The 18,948-nt window shown below is 47.0% G+C and overlaps 1 protein-coding gene across 2 annotated transcripts in view; it reads right to left on the bottom strand.

Moving 5' to 3' along the window:
* LOC119176002 (uncharacterized) overlaps positions 1-18,948 on the bottom strand; it is a 353,641-nt gene that overhangs the window by 19,651 nt on the left and 315,042 nt on the right. The gene's annotated exons all lie outside the window — the stretch shown is intronic.

The following is an 18,948-nucleotide window of genomic DNA, read 5'->3' on the forward strand; positions in this document are numbered from 1 at the left end:
GGTACAATATTAGAAAAACACACGTTGTGAAACATCTAGTATCCACAGCACACGTCCCGTTCACAACGATTAGCAACCGACGATGTTCAACCGGCCAGCTTTTGCAGTGGAAGCACTGGTTGTCACCTACTGAACGAACTAATATTCAAAATAGTGACAGTTCTCTTTTCTGTATCTACGTTAGTATTAGGTGCCCCCAAAGAACACGGTGTGAAACTATAGGATGTTGCACAAGTCAGCTAACGAGAGAGAGAGATAGAAAAGGAATGCGGAAAGGCAGGGTGGTTAACCGGGAAGGAAGTATCTGGTTTGCTACCCTGCACTGGGGGAGGGGTAAGGGGAGACAAAAATGAGGGTACTAGAGAAGGAGGGAGGTGAAGTATTATGCATAACGACCGCCTTCTCTATATACGGCAGCCAACTTCATGGCAAAACTAGTGCTGCCAAGATGTAAACAAATCAGTGAGTCCGCGAAACGTACTTATTTTTACCGGGGTACCTTAAGATAAGTCACCTGTTTTGAGCCTTTTTTTTACTTCGAATAATCATTCCGCGTTATCTGATTAGCTCCTATATACAGATGGTTCAACGCTGCATGAACTTTAAGCTGTGAACACTCGCTAACGTTCTTCCGTTTCCGTCGATGATGACAGATGCGCCGCGATACAGCCGAGTCAGCGGGGAAACTGCACATCGAAAATGTAATGGATTTGCCAGCACTATAAAGTTGAACAAAGTTAATTTTTTTTCGTTGGACTGGTGTAATGCAGAGGTTGGTGACTTCCAAGGCTTCTCGCTTAGCAAAAATATGCACAAAATTGAGTGCAAAGACACAAAACATATGACAACCTAGAAGGCATCGTATGTGAGAGCACTGCGAGATAACGTACGGTACGCACCTGTCATTTTAAGTTTCATGCGTGACACGAAACTAGAGGGACACAAAGGGACACATGCATTTGCGAACGTTTGCATGAGTGCATCTATTTCATGATGTAGCACCAACTCTACAGCATCCTTGCTTGCTCTTGATACGGCAGCGTAACCACCTTTAAAATCAACAAACGTATTCTCTAACAATGTACTGCGCCGTAATGTCACTGTCACGTAATCCGCTCTATACCACAACGCCTATACGCAACGTAACAATTCTTAGCACGCGTTGGTGAGTTTATTATTATGCAAATTAGGAGTACATTCATCGGCCCAGTCGGATGACCATGCGACTTGACAATTCCTATCATGTTTCTACCCCCAGGCGGCGTTCCTTTCATATCGTCAATTTGCTAGCCTCTTTGCTTTCGATCAGAGCGTTTTAAGTAGGAGATGAGGCTGCTTTCATTTCGAATTGAAGCTAATGTCCGGCCCACTAGGAGCTTCGGTCAAAATTTTTTTATTATTCGGCATTTTTTTTACTCTGGAACACTGAACAATCTGAAATGCAACAGCACACATAGACAGCGACTAAGGAAGACTACGCAAGAGCTGTCTCGAGTGTTCTTCCTTCGTCCCCGTCTACGTACGCTGTAGCCTTTCATGATGCAATGCCAACTCGCCCACAAAGCCATCCTCGAGAACTGAACAATAGACATAGCAAATAAAACTCCGGTACAGAGTAAACGCTACATGGACAGGTATCGTTTTGTATATATACAAACGATCGTAGTCACGGATACAAATGCTTCCCCATACATCTGACTGTGTTCTTGCCATCGCCGCGGTTTCGAAGAGCTTGTGGCCTTGTGACCTCGTGTATAATGCCGTGTACACGAACGGAACAGTCACAATGCCACCGGCTAAGGACACCACGAAAACAGCTGTGTTTCAGTTCAGCATGCGCGGACAGCACCGTGTTTTTTTTTTTTGAAAAAGAAAACAAAAAATGCCCTGACACGCACCGGATGCGCTCTGACTCGTTTAGCGTGAAAGTTCACGGCGCGAATAGGTGCCCGAGTGAGCCATTGCGAGCGCTGTGCGAAGTGACGCGCTAAGCCAAAACTACGGGAGGAACATTTGCATAGAATTGCCGCTAAAATGAATTGTGGTAGACAGTTCTGGTCGCATGGGATGCTGCCGACGTACGACCGGCCATGGTAAAAAGAGTTTTCGGTATTTCTCGCACCTTCTTGATTGATTGATTGATATGTGGGGTTTAAGGTCCCAAAACCACTATATGATTATGAGAGACGCCGTAGTGGAGGGCTCCGGAAATTTAGACCACCTGGGGTTCTTTAACGTGCACCCAAATCTGAGCACACGGGCCTACAACATTTCCGCCTCCATCGGAAATGCAGCCGCCGCAGCCGGGATTCGAACCCGCGCCCTGCGGGTCAGCAGCCGAGTACCTTAGCCACTAGACCACCGCGGAGGGGCATTCTCGCACCTTCTTATCTCTCTGCAACCTCTTTTCTCCCCTTCATCCCTTCCCCAGTGCAGCGTCTGGTTAACCTCCCTGCCTTTCCTTGCATCGTTATCTCTCTCTCTCTTTCGCACGTGATGTTGCTAACGTACGCACGGCCATGAAAAAATAGAAGACCGGTCGAAACGTCGTATCCAACAGACCTCCTGCTCCCATTTTTTTTCTGCATTAGTAATGCACAGTGTCGTTTATGGTGTCTTTGATGTCTTATGGAACACGATGTGTGCCAATAGGTGGACCTCTGGTAAACCGCCAATCTGAGAGAGTGACCCAATTGCGCGCGGCTGTGCACGACTGTGGCCACGGGGTGATATACAACACGTCAGCTAATATTTAAAGAGATCGGGTACATTCGATCAGGCCACTAGAGCAAATGAATGCTACGCGAATGAATTTTTTGTCGCGATACTCTGATATCGGCGATTGAACAATGCACTTGGAAGAGATGGACAAAAGTAAAAAAAAAGAGGTGAGGTTTTGTTCTCGCTTAAGCAACACGCGATTTTGAAATACGAGCGATTGCATTCAAGGAAACCAGCTATTGGTATAGGTTGCACAGCTGCAGCCGACGATGGAGCTGCCGAGCAAAAAAAAAAAAAAAACAAATATATAGATAAAAGGAAAACGGGTGTGTAGCCTCGGCAGAGCAACTGCGAACAAAAGCTAAAAGGATTGTGTTCCTCCTTTTCTGCGATATAGCGGCCGTGTATACAATGATGACAGGCGCGGGGCCGGCCTCACACTTCCAGCCTTTCCACTATCAAGCTTTATATTCTTTCATTTCTGGCCGCTCCATATGCTCCACTTGTGCGCTTCACGACAGCAGCTGCAGGCTGACTCAGCCCGGCTTGCCTCTGTGACTTTGCCGACGCCTCGATTTTTATCGAGCGTTGTCGACAAGCCCGTTGTTCTACCCGTGATCGCACAGAGTTGCCACGTTAACCACTCATCACTCTTGGTGTAGTGTACCTTAGATGACGTTGTTGATTCGCAAAACGAGTGGTATACACAGTGGCAGCTGTCGCGAAACGAACCCAGCAGACCCCTTGCCACCGTTATATTGACGTCGAATAGTTTTCGAGCGCACATGAAAGAAGGAAATGACTATAAAGGAGCATCACATGGTTCTGCTAGCCTCGGAAGGTAAACTTCTAGTGACGCCTCCCCACCAGGGCGCCGTGCCTCCTGGGTACAGATAGGACTAGCGCAACGCCGCCACCCCAGAGAGCTGATAAGTGGTAGCGCTTTGTTATCACGTCATCCGGGACTCCTTTTCTTTTAGATTTTTATGACGCTCCCATTCTAGTTTTTTTTTCCTCCATGCGAGTTCGAGGGTGGAAAAGAAAGACGATAAAAGATAGGGAGGAAAGAAGAAGAAAGGACAGAAGGTATAAAACGAAAGAAGGTAGGGGAGTTAACCAGGTACACGACCGGTTGGCTACCCTACGTTGAGGGAAAGGAAGTAGAAAGATGAGGGAGAGAGAGGGAAATCAAAGTAGGAAAGGACCAGCAGCCCTGACGCGCATGATGTGACGGTGCTCTAGACCACTGAGAGGCAATCCCATAGGGCTGTAGTCCACAAAAAGCCCTGAAGTGGACAGACAAATAAACATAGAAGAAATAAATAGAAACGCACATACTAAAATTAATAAAGAGAGAGACCAAGCATAGCCATCCATAGTATAATATAGTATTGTATAGAATAACAAGGCGTGAGAAAGGGACAGGTGAGAGGGTAAAAGCCTAACAAAAGAAGGACCCGCTAAGTGCCCACCAGCTACGGTGACGCAGCTTTGCGCGACTTACTGAAAGCTGCGCTCACTATGCGACGTACCGATAGTGAGCGCAGCCACCTAGCCACCTCGACAGTCATTATTATTAACAACTCCAGCTGTTGGCCTCTGCACGCAAAGAAGGCGACCGATGACCCCGCCGCGGTGGTCTAGTGGCTAAGGTACTCGGCTGCTGACCCGCAGGCCGCGGGATCGAATCCCGGCTGCGGCGTCTGCATTTCCGATGGAGGCGGAAATGTTGTAGGCCCGTGCGTTCAGATTTGGGTGCACGTTAAAGAACCCCCAGGTGGTCGAAATCTCCGGAGCCCTCCGCTACGGCGTCTTTCATCCCCATATGGTGCTTTTGGGACGTTAAACCGCACATATAAATAAATCAGAAGGCGACCGATGAGCTGCACGGGAATCCCGACGCGACAACCACTCGTCGATGCAAAGCGAGACGGTTGACGTGAGCCTATCGATCTTGCTGACTTGCCTTCACCGCGCAGACAACGCAGAACGTCTCGTTCGGAACAATGAACTACAGGCACGTTCAGGAGGCCTTTGACGCCTGAAGAGCACAGCACACGCACCAACAGCACGAGGGACCATGAAGAAGGAACTTTACTCGTATGAGGATTAAAAGATAACAAACTAATCTGTATTATTACCCTTCTGTACCGGCACATGCGCAAGTTTTATTTTTTAACTATTTGTGTTTTCTTAAATAGGGCGTCGATTTAATTTATTATCAATTACTAATACAAGGAGCTTCATATTTTGTACATTTGAGTGAGCATCAAAATTTAATTCTAAAATTCGTAAGCTCTTTAAATTTATCACTTCTATTACTATAAAGCTCTATAATATTCTGTAGGACCACTAAATTCTCGACCAATCCCGTACGGTGGATATTAGCGCTTGTCCCTGTCTTTCCGTCTGCTTCTACGTTGTGCGCTTCCATTTCATAATTGGTGGATATGAGCCACGAGAGAAGGTCAACAAGAACAAGCTTGGTAAAACGAGCCATGAGCTCGATGGGTGGGGCCCCGATTCCAGCACTCCACTGGCTACTGCCGCCTGTCTGACGTGACCCAGGAGCGCAAGCTGTACCTCTGGGTCAGAGCTGGTGAGCTGCGCCTCCAATCGCTCGAAAGTATTGGAGCCGGGCCAGCATAATTTAGAGGGAACATGATCTTTCTACGAAACATCTTCGGCACACCTTTCTGCTCCGACCAATAATTGCTAGGGGCTCTGCGTCCCAAAGCGACGATATGGTTATGAGAGGGCTCCGAAAATTTCATAAGTACGCGTGCCTCAGCGTTTCGACTCCATACAAATGTGGTTGCCTCGGCCGGATTCAATCACGTGACCTTCAGGTCAAGGTAGAGAAATGGTGAGGGAAGGAAAGAGTAAGGATTACACTCTTGAGCGCAATGTGTGCAACTGTCGGAACGAGAAATGCGCAGATAACTTGCAACTGACACTGTGAACAATGTGTTAAAAGGAAAAAAAAAGAAAAGAAAAAAAACCCACTTTCGCGAGACAATATGTTTGTTCCACCGACTTCCTCGTTTCCAGGTATGGTACGAGGTAATAAAGGTTGCCTGTTGCACATGGTTGTGCTGTCAGCGCTCTGAATAAATCTCACCTGTATACGCGACCCATTTTAGCACCCCACTACATAAATCGGCCCTTCCTTTTACATGAGAGCAGTACTAATTTGCCGGAGCAATGCGGATAACTCGTTACCGAAATAATTTTAGTTGCTGTCGCAGTATATCGGTTTCATTATGCAAAAGACAACGTCTTCAAGCTGAAGGAAAGAGCCACCACCGTAAAGTAGCACTACGTGGGTGTTTAGTTACGAACAGCGAAGAGGATGTATGCGCTGGACGTGTGTGACCGGATAACGTTCCTTCAGATCCGTCCGTATTCGCGTGACGGGTAGTGCGTTTCGTACAGCTGGGTACTTGACGGAAGAAGCAAAAATCATGGTGGGTAATTAAACTTAGCCGTGAATTACTCGCGGCATTAGACTACAACTGAAACAAAAGAATATCAATGTCGAGGGTATTATTCATGTAATTCATACAGAGATATAAGGCAAGAGGCATACGATGTGTCACGAGATGTTTAGGTAGCTAAAAATTATAGCCATAAAAGTAAAAAAAAAAACATATTTCACTACCGTGGACCCCTCTTTTAAGATCTGAATGAAGGACGCAACTCAAGGTTTGCTATTGACGGGAATATTTTAAAAGAATATATATAGGATAAGTGGCACTTAGTGATGCTGTAGAATATAAAACAAGTCACAGATGCCACTTCATTAACAAAGAAAGAACATGTGTCTTCTTTCAAAGGGCCATGAACTATACCCATTGATGGCATGCGTTACCATTCCATCACACGTAGTATTATAGTTGTAGTTTCTAACTGAAGTGCAGTAATTATGACAATGTTGAAGCGAAACAACGCCTTCACATTGTCTCAAGGTTCCTGCCGTTCTCAAGGTCTTCTTCCCGTGACGTCATTACACACGCGCCACTCCATAAAATGAAAACAAACTAACGAAGTACAAAATCATCAGCCCACACAAGAGTTCATAACGGCAGTTGTCTTTGCGAGTCGTACACACGGCATTCCAGTCGTGGCCGTACAGTCTCCACGCTGCTGCGAGGGATGTGAAAGCTCGACCTTCGCGTAGGTATGTTCCTTTGAGCACTGTTTCAGCGTCTTTCACGTGCACCCGTGGGGTCACAGGAGCGCAGCATCATGTCAGAGTGACTTCGCTTCAGTTGAAAGACGCGTTTCACTTGACATTCGTGCTTTCTTCACACACAGGGTAAATAAGGCATTAATTTTTTTTTTTGCGCAACGTAACGCGGCCGCTTTTGCTGCTATGTTGTCGCACTGTTGCACTCGGGGATGCGGACCGAGTCATTACAAGCCACGTGAGACGGTCGCTTTTCGACGAAGGCAAAATACGAATGCCAGTGCACTTACAATTTAGACGGTGTTTAGAGAACTCCAGTTCACCGCTACCGAGAAAATCATAAACATGCCCCGGTTTGGGAACGTAGTTCCACAGAAAGTAATTATTTATCTTCCCTCCAGTTATATCCTGAAGATATTTCATCTCAGTACATTCACCAAATGTCGCCTTCTGCACACTTCCCAACGCGGCTCTCCACACCATGTATACATGCAGGCACTCTGCATACACTCCTCATTGTATACGTCTAGGAAAGCATTGGCACCTATTCTCATTTTTATTATGAGGCATACTTCATGCAAGTCTCTTTGAGCTTATGCTGTTGTCATTGTATGCGCGGGTCCCTCGCACTACGTGCACGGATTCTGAACATTCTCTATTCCTTTTATATTGTTTATTTCCTGCATCCCTCTCATTATCTATACATCATTGTTCCGCACGCTGACACCCGGGCATCTTACCGATTACTACCTTTCTATATTCGCCTACACTCGGCACAGGACCCTACCTAGAAGAGCCACAATGGCTGTGTACAAGGAGAATGGCCGAATACACCTCGATCCGGGTGCAAACGCGTGCGAGGAATTCAACCTGCACGCTATAGTCGCATCCTAGGAGCAATGATTGAAAAAATAAATAAAGTGAGGCGCTTTCCGGGGCCGTTGTCACTAGACGACCCTGCAGTGTATGGCAACTCGTTGAACTCTCGGAGCAAACGGTCACGCCCTTCGAAGTGTAGTGACCCCCACTTTTAGTGCACTCTTCCGAAAGGTCGGCGCTATCAAGATGGCGTCGATGTCGAGACTACGAGAGGTCGCAGGTCGGCGCGCCGTAATTGCGAAGGGTTGAAAGACGCATGCAGAACGCGTGCTGCAACGTGATTGTGATCGCCTAATCGGTACATGCATCGTTCGTCACAACAGCGACGACTCCCGTCGCAGTGTGCCTATAGATAGAAGTTTCTGCATTATAACGACACTACTACGCTATTTCAGACACAGACAGTTGCAGGGTCATTCTTACATATCCAAAAATGCCATGTAATGATCACAACGTTGGGGAACACGTTATCTGTGTTGGCGATTACGACATTTACTCTATGTACATATATGAGGAAAGTTACATGGGGCATGCGTTGCAAATATAGAGTGTATAAGCGTAGGAGTAGTAATTGGGGTGTGATTGCTTAAAGGAAGCCGAACGAATTTCGCTTCCTTCCTCCATTCATACAGAGCACGGAGAAAACGGAGACGCACGGTAAAAGCGCACGTGCACATTTGTCACGTGTTCTGAAGGTTTGGGCTACATTTCAGGTAACTATAGTATAGGCTGAGCAGAACCGTCAGCCCACATCTTCAGAACCAAATCCTGGCCATCAAGTGCGCCCGCGACAGGGCCGTTGGGCCAGACCAGCCCAACGTCTTCAGCGTCTGCACTGGACTCAAATAAAGTTCTTCTCTCTCTCTCTCTCTCTCTCTCTCTCTCTCTCTCTCTCTCTCTCTCTCACGTGTCGTGAAATTACAGAGCTGTATGTCACCCCTCAGAGGTTAGCTTCAAGTTCGGGAAATGTAGTCACTAGAAAGCACGACTCGACTGAAGATAGATAGATAGATAGATAGATAGATAGATAGATAGATAGATAGCAGGCGAATCAAAGCATGTTCCGGCTTGTTGGAACCACTTTCTCAAAAGCTTTTGCTGAAAATGGGGAGAGAAAACAAGTATTTCTCACTTTCATAGACATTCCATCGTGTGGCCTTTCGAAAAACTCATTTGCCAACACCCTTTGTTCTGACAGCGGCCGTATATCCAGTGCCGCTGGCGCAGTGCACTCACTTTATCTGTACGCTAGAACACTGGAATATGTTACACAGATGTGCGATTTTATAATCTGAACAGCAAGTTTAGGACAAAGTTGCTGTCGGCCATTTTAATAGGGAAAGAATACTACGTTGTGCAACAGAGATGCTTTACACCAAAGTATAGTCCACGTTCTACATCGATTCAGCAATGCAAACGCGGATGGCCGTCCGTGAAACCCGTCAGCCTATACAAGGTCAGGTATAACGTGAAGTGTTATTTTGGCTCTTGAAAACTGAAGCTGAAAAACGTTTCGCATTGTTCGTCGGCCGAATGAGCGCATGCGCAGTGACAATTTCTTCTCTTGGACGCTTGATTGCACACCGTATCGCACGGGCAGCCATCTTTAAAATAAACCAGCTTCTTTTCCACTGCCTTGTGACGTAACATCCCTGCATCAAATGCAAATTATGAAAAAAGTATTCGCGAGCCTATCAGTCAATGTTAATCCATAGAGCGCTATCTGACATAGAAACCGGCATTTCTGCGAAACGAGCACTTTAATAAAAGTTAGGTGTTATTAAATAAATAAATATTCACTTCATTCTTCCGTTTTTATTAATGTTACGCAAAAGGGAGACCGAGACATGTATGGCTGAAGGGTCCGTTTTTTTTTTCAGGCCACGGTGGTGAGTGCAAGAGCGGCCAACATGTTGTTGTTGTTGTTGTTGTTGTTGATGATGATGATGATGCTGATAATGATGATGATGATGCTTTCAAATATGGCTCCTACCCACACTAAGCGATCGGTTGAGAATTGATATCATGAGTTAATAACACATTTTTATGGAAAAAAATAACGTACGCAAAACGACAACAGTGGAACAATTGTTTTGTTCTCCTCCCATTCAGACCAGGCATTATAGCCATTATTTTAACTAAAAAAATGAACGCGATTAAAAAAGTAATAATAATAATAACAATAAAAAATTACCTTTTTATGTGAAACTATTACTGCATTAATAAGACACAAATAGCCAGTTAAAATTCGATTGAATTTGTTTCGTGAAGGTAAGCGCAAACGGCAGGTCAAATCTCGCCGTGTCGTCGTCTTCTGTCTAGCTGCGGCTCGGGGTGGCTGGCGCGTACACCCGTCTTCCTTGTCCTCGCGGATAGGTGCAACACTATGGCTAGTCTAAAACGCATGTTCTCGAGTGATGTTTAATTTCGTCACGACATAGAGCCCTCTCGAGTGAAATCGGTTGACGGTGCCACAGAAGTGTGGGCTGGTATTTATAGACGGAGCCATCTGTCAGTATACTCAAAAACCGTGGTATATCACCACCTGGAGTCTGGCGGCGCAAAGAGCATCTAACCGCACTTGGAACCGCACAGTAGTGCCGGCCAATAAAAAAAAAAAAACGGATGAAAGACATGACTCATACGCAACGCGGGAAGAAGTTTTGTAGGTTAGCACTCATCCCGTCTTCGTCTTTCTTTCTTTCTTTCTTTCTTTCTTTCTTTCTTTCTTTCTTTCTTTCTTTCTTTCTTTCTTTCTTTCTTTCTTTCTTTCTTTCTTTCTTTCTTTCTTTCTTTCTTTCTTTCTTTCTTTCTTTCTTTCTTTCTTTCTTTCTTTCTTTCTTTCTTTCTTTCTTTCTTTCTTTCTTTCTTTCTTTCTTTCTTTCTTTCTTTCTTTCTTTCTTTCTTTCTTTCATTTGCGATGTGGTTTTCGCAGCACGACGTTTTGCGGCGTGCGCGAGTGCTTTCGGCCGCGCGTTGCCTCCAAAGGAAATGTCGTCGCTCTGAGTAAACATCCGAATCATCTATGTGGGCTCGTCCGTCACTGAAACTGCAAGACACGTCGCTTTGGAAACGTGAGCGGTTTCATCGAGGTCCCGAAATGCGCAAAGTACGCAGATCATTGTACGCTAGCGGAGGAAAGAAAGAAATAAAGAGAAGAAAAGAGTAGCAAAAAGCCTGAACAGTCAATTTACTTTCTTCTTCTTGATCTATGTGCGTCAGCAGAGTTCGGTACGTAGACGATGACGACGACGATGACAAAAAAAAAAAAGCATATCTGCCAGGCCATGGTGCAGAACTCGCCGCACAGTCACCGCGATAGCTGGAAGAGCGGCCTTTCCAGAGCCAAGTTTTGCAAACTTTCATAGAGAAAGTACCACAATTACACTTGCTTAGCACCCACTATACGCTGTAAATAAGCTCAATACTTATGAAATAGGGAAGCACCCCCTATGAAACCCCGTTATACTGCAGACAACTGAGGTATACCCACTAGACATCCGTATGGCATTTGATTGATCGATATGTGGGGTTTAACGTCCCAAAACCATCATATGATTATGAGAGACGCCGTAGTGGACGGCTCCGGAAATTTCGACCACCTGGGGTTCTTTAACGTGCACCCAAATCGGCAGCTGAGCACACGGGTCTACAACATTTCCGCCTCCATCGGAAATGCAGCAGCCGCAGCCGGGATTCGATCCCGCGACCTGCGGGTCAGCAGCCGAGTAACTTAACCACCGCGGCGGGGTCGTATGGCATTATAATGGGCACTTTCTTGATGCTGTGGCTGATGACGATGAATATTTACAGCTTAGCTTTTTGGAATGGTTTGAGAAGCATTCAATGACCCACACGTTACGCAATTCGCACTGTGTGACGCCTGATCGTTATTTTTTTTTAATCTCCTAACTCGCTACGTTCCACGTGTTAACGAGATTCCTTCCTCGACATGGGGTCTTTTTGCGAAGTTTTAAGACCCGTTGTGGTTCCATGGTAGAATATTCGAATGTCACAGCGAGGGCCCGGGTTCGAATCTCAAGTATCTTTTCTTCTTCGTTTTTCCCCCTCATTTCGCGTGATTGCAGTTGCGGGCACCGAAGGTTATGCCGGCGGTGGATGACTACGGCGCTGAAAACTGCTGTTGTGATCTCGTAACAACTTTCGCTGCGTTAAAAACACACACACACACACACACACACACACACACACACACACACACACACACACACACACACACACACACACACACACACACACACACACACACACACACACACACACACACACACACACACACACACACACACACACACGCACGCACGCACACACGACACGGCAGATCAAAGTGTTCTATAAGACTCAAAGGTTTTACAAAAATACAGGGCACCCAAAAAAGACCGGAATCCCCCCACCCTACACAATCTTCTCCTCCGCCCGTTCTTATTGGTGGAATAAAAAAAAATGCGAAAATGCGAATTATGTCCTCACGTGCTTCTCACAGCGGCCTGTCGTACGTCCACAACCTCCCGGATGTGGGAATTAAAACAGCTCTTAAAAAAATGCAACACCAGATACCCTCGGCCAACATCGTCAGAAACTTGCAAGACCACAACCCTGCGCTTTAAAGCGATGACGGGGCAGGTCTGATTGAGCAAACACATGGTGCACACGTGGTGCACCGCCTTGAGCACATGCCTGTGTCTATTTTCGGCAACAGCGTGCATTGGCCAGCAACTGACCCAGACACAATGCGCATTGAAGAAATAATGTCGAACAAAGGGGGCAGGCTGGAGACGCGTCCGTACACGGATGCTTCGTACTTGCCAAACAAACGCTTCGCATGGATTGAATGTGACAAGACGACAACCCCCCATTGCCGCACGAGTGACATACGCAGCTGTAGCCGCCCAGCCGGCCACTACAGACACGTTAATCACGTGGACGAGTCCTACCGTGCATACAGCGTACGCCTACGTTACACACGCACACACAGTCGCGACAGCTTTACTCCAGTTCTTTGACACGACTGAAATAACACACTGTATATACAAGCGAAGCCAAGTGGAACGCTTATCTCGGCAGCTTTGAATCTTCTTTGAATGGTACTTGTCGTTCTCTTTCCGAATTATCTCGCTATTTTTGATGTGACACGGATCCGACCGCTTCCGTTGTGACCGATAGCAAGTTTGTTATCTATAGGCGTGCGGTGAAGTAATGTGCAAAGCTCGACTACACGGAAGATTATCAAGAGTGCTCCTGTGATTGACTTCGAGAACGGGCTGACGAAGAACAGCGCGGTTTTCCAGGAAGATAACGACGTTTGATTGACGCCAGCTGCAACCGTCCATCCAGCAAAGCACAATGCTATTGCGAAGCAGAGCGTGTGTAGATTAGCTGCAGCGGGACATCGACAAATGTTCTAATGAAGTTGGAAGTTTTCCAAATGACTCCCACTGTGTAATTGAACGTATAACTTTGGTGTAGAGCGCGCAAATAAATGACGGAGGGGGAGCGGGCGTACGCAACACCTGCTTGCGCGAAGAACGGGGCTCACGAAATTGCCTCATGGAGTTGCCGGATCGCGAAAGTCAAAACAGCAAAAAAAATAAATAAAAAAAATAAATAGTGGCTAGACCGAGAGTATAGAACGATGAAGCCAACAGGGGCTAAGCTCACGAAGCTTGATGGTCGCACAATTCCTAGAGTCAATTCTATGAAAATTCTGGGGCTTTTATTAGACTCTAAGGGATGCAACGCAAAGACTATAGCCCATCTCACCACAAAAACAGAGAACATTCTGAGATTAATTATGCGGGTGTCCAACAAGAAGGGCGGCATAGGCGAGGATATCCTCCTTAGGGCCCACCACGCTTTCCTCATGAGCCATATCATATACATAGTGGCGGCTCTCAATTGGACCAAAACGGAAAGGGATAAATTGGACACGCTCATGCGCAAAAGTGTCAAAAAGGTGCTCGGCGTCCCAATCACGACTAGCACAGAAAAACTCATGAAGTTGGGAGTGCACAACACCACTTCGGAATTAATTGAAGCGCAAAGGTCAGCACAAATAATTCGGTTATCGAGTTTCAAAACAGGAAGAAAACTGCTCGATGCGGCAGGCCTCCGTCCTATCTTCAATCAGGGACAAACTACGCAGCTTGATTATCAAACAAGGAATTCCTTTATTGTTGACCCTCTTCCACGAAACATCCATCCCCAACACAATAAAGGTCGTAGGTTGGCGAGGGCTAAAGCTTTCATAAAGAACCTCTCCGGAACAGAGACATTTGTGGACGCGGCGCGCCACGCCGGCGGCAGCGGGTTTTCCGTGGCAGTAGTCAATGACAGGGGAGAACTTGTCTCGGCAGCTTCAGTGAAGACCTCCTTGGTCGATGTAGCAGAACAGGCTGCTGTAGCGCTGGCATTACTGGACACGAAACGCACCACGGTGTACACCGATTCCCGAGCGGCCGTTAGGGCGTTCGCATCGGGATTGATAGCCACAGAGGCAGCCAGAATTCTCCACAGCAAACCCCCCTCGGACGTTATTCATCACATAGTCTGGTTTCCCGCTCACATGGGACCAGACGTACTGCCGGGTCACCTGAACCCAAACGAGATAGCCCACGACTGTGCGCGAGGTTTCACAAGCCGCGACGGGGTGGTCTCTCGGGTGGGTTCGGGAGAGCTCGTCCACAGTGATCCTCTCGTTACTTTTCACGAGATAACATCTCATTACAGAGGAGAGCGACAGACTTTTCCCTTTCCCCATCATAAGCTCCACAGATCACAAGCAAGCACGCTCCGCATGCTCCAGACGGGGTCTTACCCCTCTAGGGGCTTTCTGAGCATGCTTCATCCGGATATTGATCCACTTTGCCCAGATTGTGGTGAATTTTGCTCTTTGAGTCACATGCTCTGGCAGTGCCCTGCGTTACAGGATTTTAAAACAGAAGAAGACTGGACGACAGCAATCACAGACCCCAGACAAGACGTCCAGCTTCAGGCTGTCCAGAGGGCCCGTGAACGAGCGGAGAGGCATGGCCTCTCTGTTCCGACATGGGACTAGCCAACGGCTGGGTGGGGACCTACATAGTTGGCCCGCTGCCTTGCCTCTCAGGACCAAATAAAGTTGTTTGTCCTGTCCTGTTGTGATTCGAAGCCGATTCCGCAGTGTGATAGACGGCTTCCGTAATGATATGTCCCGCATAACAATTGTCGAGAATTTTTTCATACGTGCAATGCTGGGAGCATGTAAGGTTGAGCTTGTTTGTGGTGGTACATCGTGAAAACGTGGCGCGCAAAAACGACACGAACTAAGAGAGACGGCACTATGATGTAAGGTACTCGGCTGCTGACCCGCAGGTCGCGGGTTCGAATCCCGGCTGCGGCGGCTGCATTTCCTATGGAGGCGGAAATGTTGTAGGCCCGTGTGCTCAGATTTGGGTGCACGTTAAAGAACCCCAGGTGGTCGAAATTTCCGGAGCCCTCTATTACGGCGTCTCTCATAATCATATGGTGGTTTTGGGACGTTAAACCCCCAAAATCAAAAAATCAATCAACGGCGGTATGATGCGGCGATTTCCGACACAATGTTTATTGGACAGAAGTGAAGCGTATAGGTTTTTGAATCGGGCTAGCAGACGCCCAGAGATCTGGCTGGGCCGACAAAAGCAAAATATAATGTATCAATAACCAGGGGGCGGAGCAGAATAATTGAAGCAGTTGAAATGCTGTGCAATAACACGTGCACAGTCACACAACTGCGTTTTGTTTACGGGAATGAAAACTCATTTTCCGTTCGGTATACGGAAGCTGTGCTGATGCGGGAATCGCCCGCTTATGCGATTACCACTGCCTGAATGATATCACGAGTTTTATAGTTACAAGTGCCGATGACTATGCATGCAATTGTCAAGTGAAGGCGCACGCCCACAGGTCCTGCAGCACAGACTGATATACATGTGATAAGATTCACAAATTTTGCGTCCATGTTTCTACTAAACGCAATACAGCATCTATAAGAAATCTGGATGGCGACGGGGTAAATAAAGACTACGGGAGTTTCGATATCGACCGCGCATAATACATGAGTTGTGATGCGTTTGCGTATGCTAATGCACGCTTTAATGTTTTTGTTATCGACACATCTCATAACTCGGCTGCCTATAGTGCCCAACTGAAGCCTTGGACTCCCCAGACTAAAAGTGCACATTGGAAACATCAATGGGTCGCTCCATTGTGTTATAGTCAGGTGCAACAAATAACGACCGCAGCAGTTACGTTTTCCCGCAATCTACACGTAAATCCCATCGCGCCAACATAAACAGCAATATCTGTGTGGAATTGTCTGAACGAATGAAAGCGTCGCTTACATTAATTTTTAAGGGAACTCGACAACCACATTATGATCTCTCACATATGTGCTGTTACGTGTTTTTTTATAATATTTAGTTCAATAATACATAACTAGTACCTTATAGTGACACTTTTTCGTTTTTATGAATAGTATAGTTTTAACGAACACTACCCGAATGACGATTTTCTTCGGCCGTTAACGCGTTGCGTTCGGAACAGAGGAGGAGGAGGAGGAGGAGGAAGGGAAGAAATGAAAGGCAGGGAGGTCAACCAGACGCACGTCCGGTTTGCTACCCTGCACTGGGTGAAGGGGTGAGGGGATTAAAGGAGAAGAGAGAGAGAAGTGAAGGGAAACGTGTGTGTAGATGTGACCTTGTCCATTGCACGCTTATTGATAAGTTTTCTAAAGACGACCGGACTACGCGACCGCTTATAAGCGTTCGGAACAGCTGTCTCTATCATAAAGGCAACGTTTTTTAGTATGGCCATTGTCGGCGAGACTCCCCCCCCCCCCTTTTTTTTTAAGAGCAAACAATCCCGTCACACGGTGACTCACTGCCATGACTCTTTATTGCTGACCACGATGGCGACGGTTAAAATTCTTATTGTTTTAACAACAACAAAAAAAAAACAATTGGCGCAGCTCGCACTTGCCCCGCAAGGCTTGAAACAGAGAAACTGGCGGATTGTGAAGGATAATTTGGTCGCTTTTAAGTTATTCTAGGCGCTTCAAGTCTCATAGGCCTTAGCTAGGCGATGCTAGGTTGTGTCTACGTTTATTCTCAGCACAGAGAGGTTCGTGTTAAAGCACAGACAGCCACGGACGCGACACGGACGCCCAAACTCCAGAGACAAGAAAAAAAAAAAAAACTCACGCTGACACCGAGCGTTCGCACCACTCAATGGACGGATAGTAAAACATTATTTCGTCAGAAAGCTACTGCGGACGATTCCGCGTTAGATGGCCATCAACCCAAGGTTGGCGGCGACCTGTGTGGCCCACTCCACGACCCTTAACTGGACGACTGGGTGGTGGTGGTGGTAGTGGTTAGAATGAAGAGGAAAAAGGCACCTAATTTCTGTCTGCCTTCAGGCGACACGGTGCAGTGCCTTATAGGGGTGGGGGGAAGGAGGGATAAAAAGAATAGAAGGAAAATAGACGGAGAAGAAGACAGCCAAGCGAGAGAAAAAAGAAGGAGATAGGAAAGTGGGGATCCGGTCGAAGCAGTCCAAGGGCGGGGCGCCACAATGCGAGAGCTGCACGGCGTCAGGAGACCGCGGAGGGCGAACCAGTCGGCGGGAGCTACGCTGATGTCGGAGATCGCGAGGGCACAACCGTCCAGCTTGAAATCCTGCGAGCGCATCCGACTGGGTCTGAGCTGGTCAACACGGCCTCCCAGTGCTCAAGAGAGGGATCACGCATAATATCCACCGGCGGTGGCACTATATGCTACATTCCCAAAGTGTGTGATCGTACGTTGCCACAGCCTGACACCATTTGCATTGCGGATTTATCTCCTCCAAGGCCTGACCACATGCAACCGTTGCAGCGCGTCTGCGCGGGGCTTTTCGACGTGGCGTCATGCTCTCTCTCTCTCTAAAGAGAGAGGGCCCGTGGCTACGGGAAGCTGCACGCCCACTTTCTCTACAGAGAGAGGGGGCACGACGCCGCGCCAAAAAGCCCCTCGTTACAGCGCGTAGCGTGTGGTCAGGCCTTCTTAGATTTACGGGGACGCCGTAGTTCGCGTAGGGATTCCATCGTTTTGAGGTCTTCTCGCAGCCACCTTTCCCGTTCCCTAATATTCCCCCGTTGTATACGTACCCCTGAAACGTGCGGCCACAGCGCTTATCGACCGGTTTTAATACCTACGAATTATGAAAGCTTCTTTCTCAAATACTCTTTACGTGTGTCAAAAAATCTCAATTCATGTTCGCCGCCCGTTTGTGGCCGTCTTCATTTTTAGTGGTACAGCCGTGCATAGTGGGGTTCGCCCAATTTCTATGGCACATAGCCGTTCATCATGATTATAGTTTTTTTAATAGCGTTTACACACACCGAACTGCTTACGGTTGGAAAACGCCATTTTTTTGTTAAAAGAACAGAATGATCCTATAAACATCAAGGTAGACCATTTAGAAGTAGGACAGTATGGCATTAGAAACAAGAAAAGATAAGTCACCGGAAATTGTTCAAACCAGTTTTGTTTAAGCGCATGTAGGCGTACTTCAGGTACACTGTACATTAAGAAAATTCTGCGAATCCACGAGCGCTTCTTATGCTGTGCATGAGCAGATGATAAAAGTGTTGTTGACTGATAATGCGTAGACATTAGTGGACCAGGAATGTAATAGCGGTGATCTGATTGTCGCCTAAGAGGGGTCTACACAGACTTGGTAAAACACGATAATAAGTATTCAGACTGCACAATGGACTGCTGAAGAATTATGTGGACCCGTGCGACAGTCCATTTTTTTCTGCTCCCACCCACAATTAGCTGAATATGTAGAGCACTCTCTCTATGGGCATAGTTGTACCTTTATTGGCTTAGAATGGACGTTGAAGGACGCACTTGCGTGCATGTACTACACTCGATCCTCTGATACTAACCATGCCAATTTTCTTATCGGTCACCGGGTTAGTGTTTTCTCACTTGTACTCCTCGGAAGTTTCCGTTATCGTGCGCCCGTCTGAGTCACTACGTCAGACGCTTCCAAGAACGTTCACACTGACGAACATAGTTATGTGCGTCATTTTTATCACAGACGTCAACCTACCCTCTCGGTTCAAATGAGCC

Source organism: Rhipicephalus microplus, chromosome 3 (assembly GCF_043290135.1).
Source record: "Rhipicephalus microplus isolate Deutch F79 chromosome 3, USDA_Rmic, whole genome shotgun sequence".
NCBI lineage: Eukaryota > Metazoa > Arthropoda > Arachnida > Ixodida > Ixodidae > Rhipicephalus > Rhipicephalus microplus.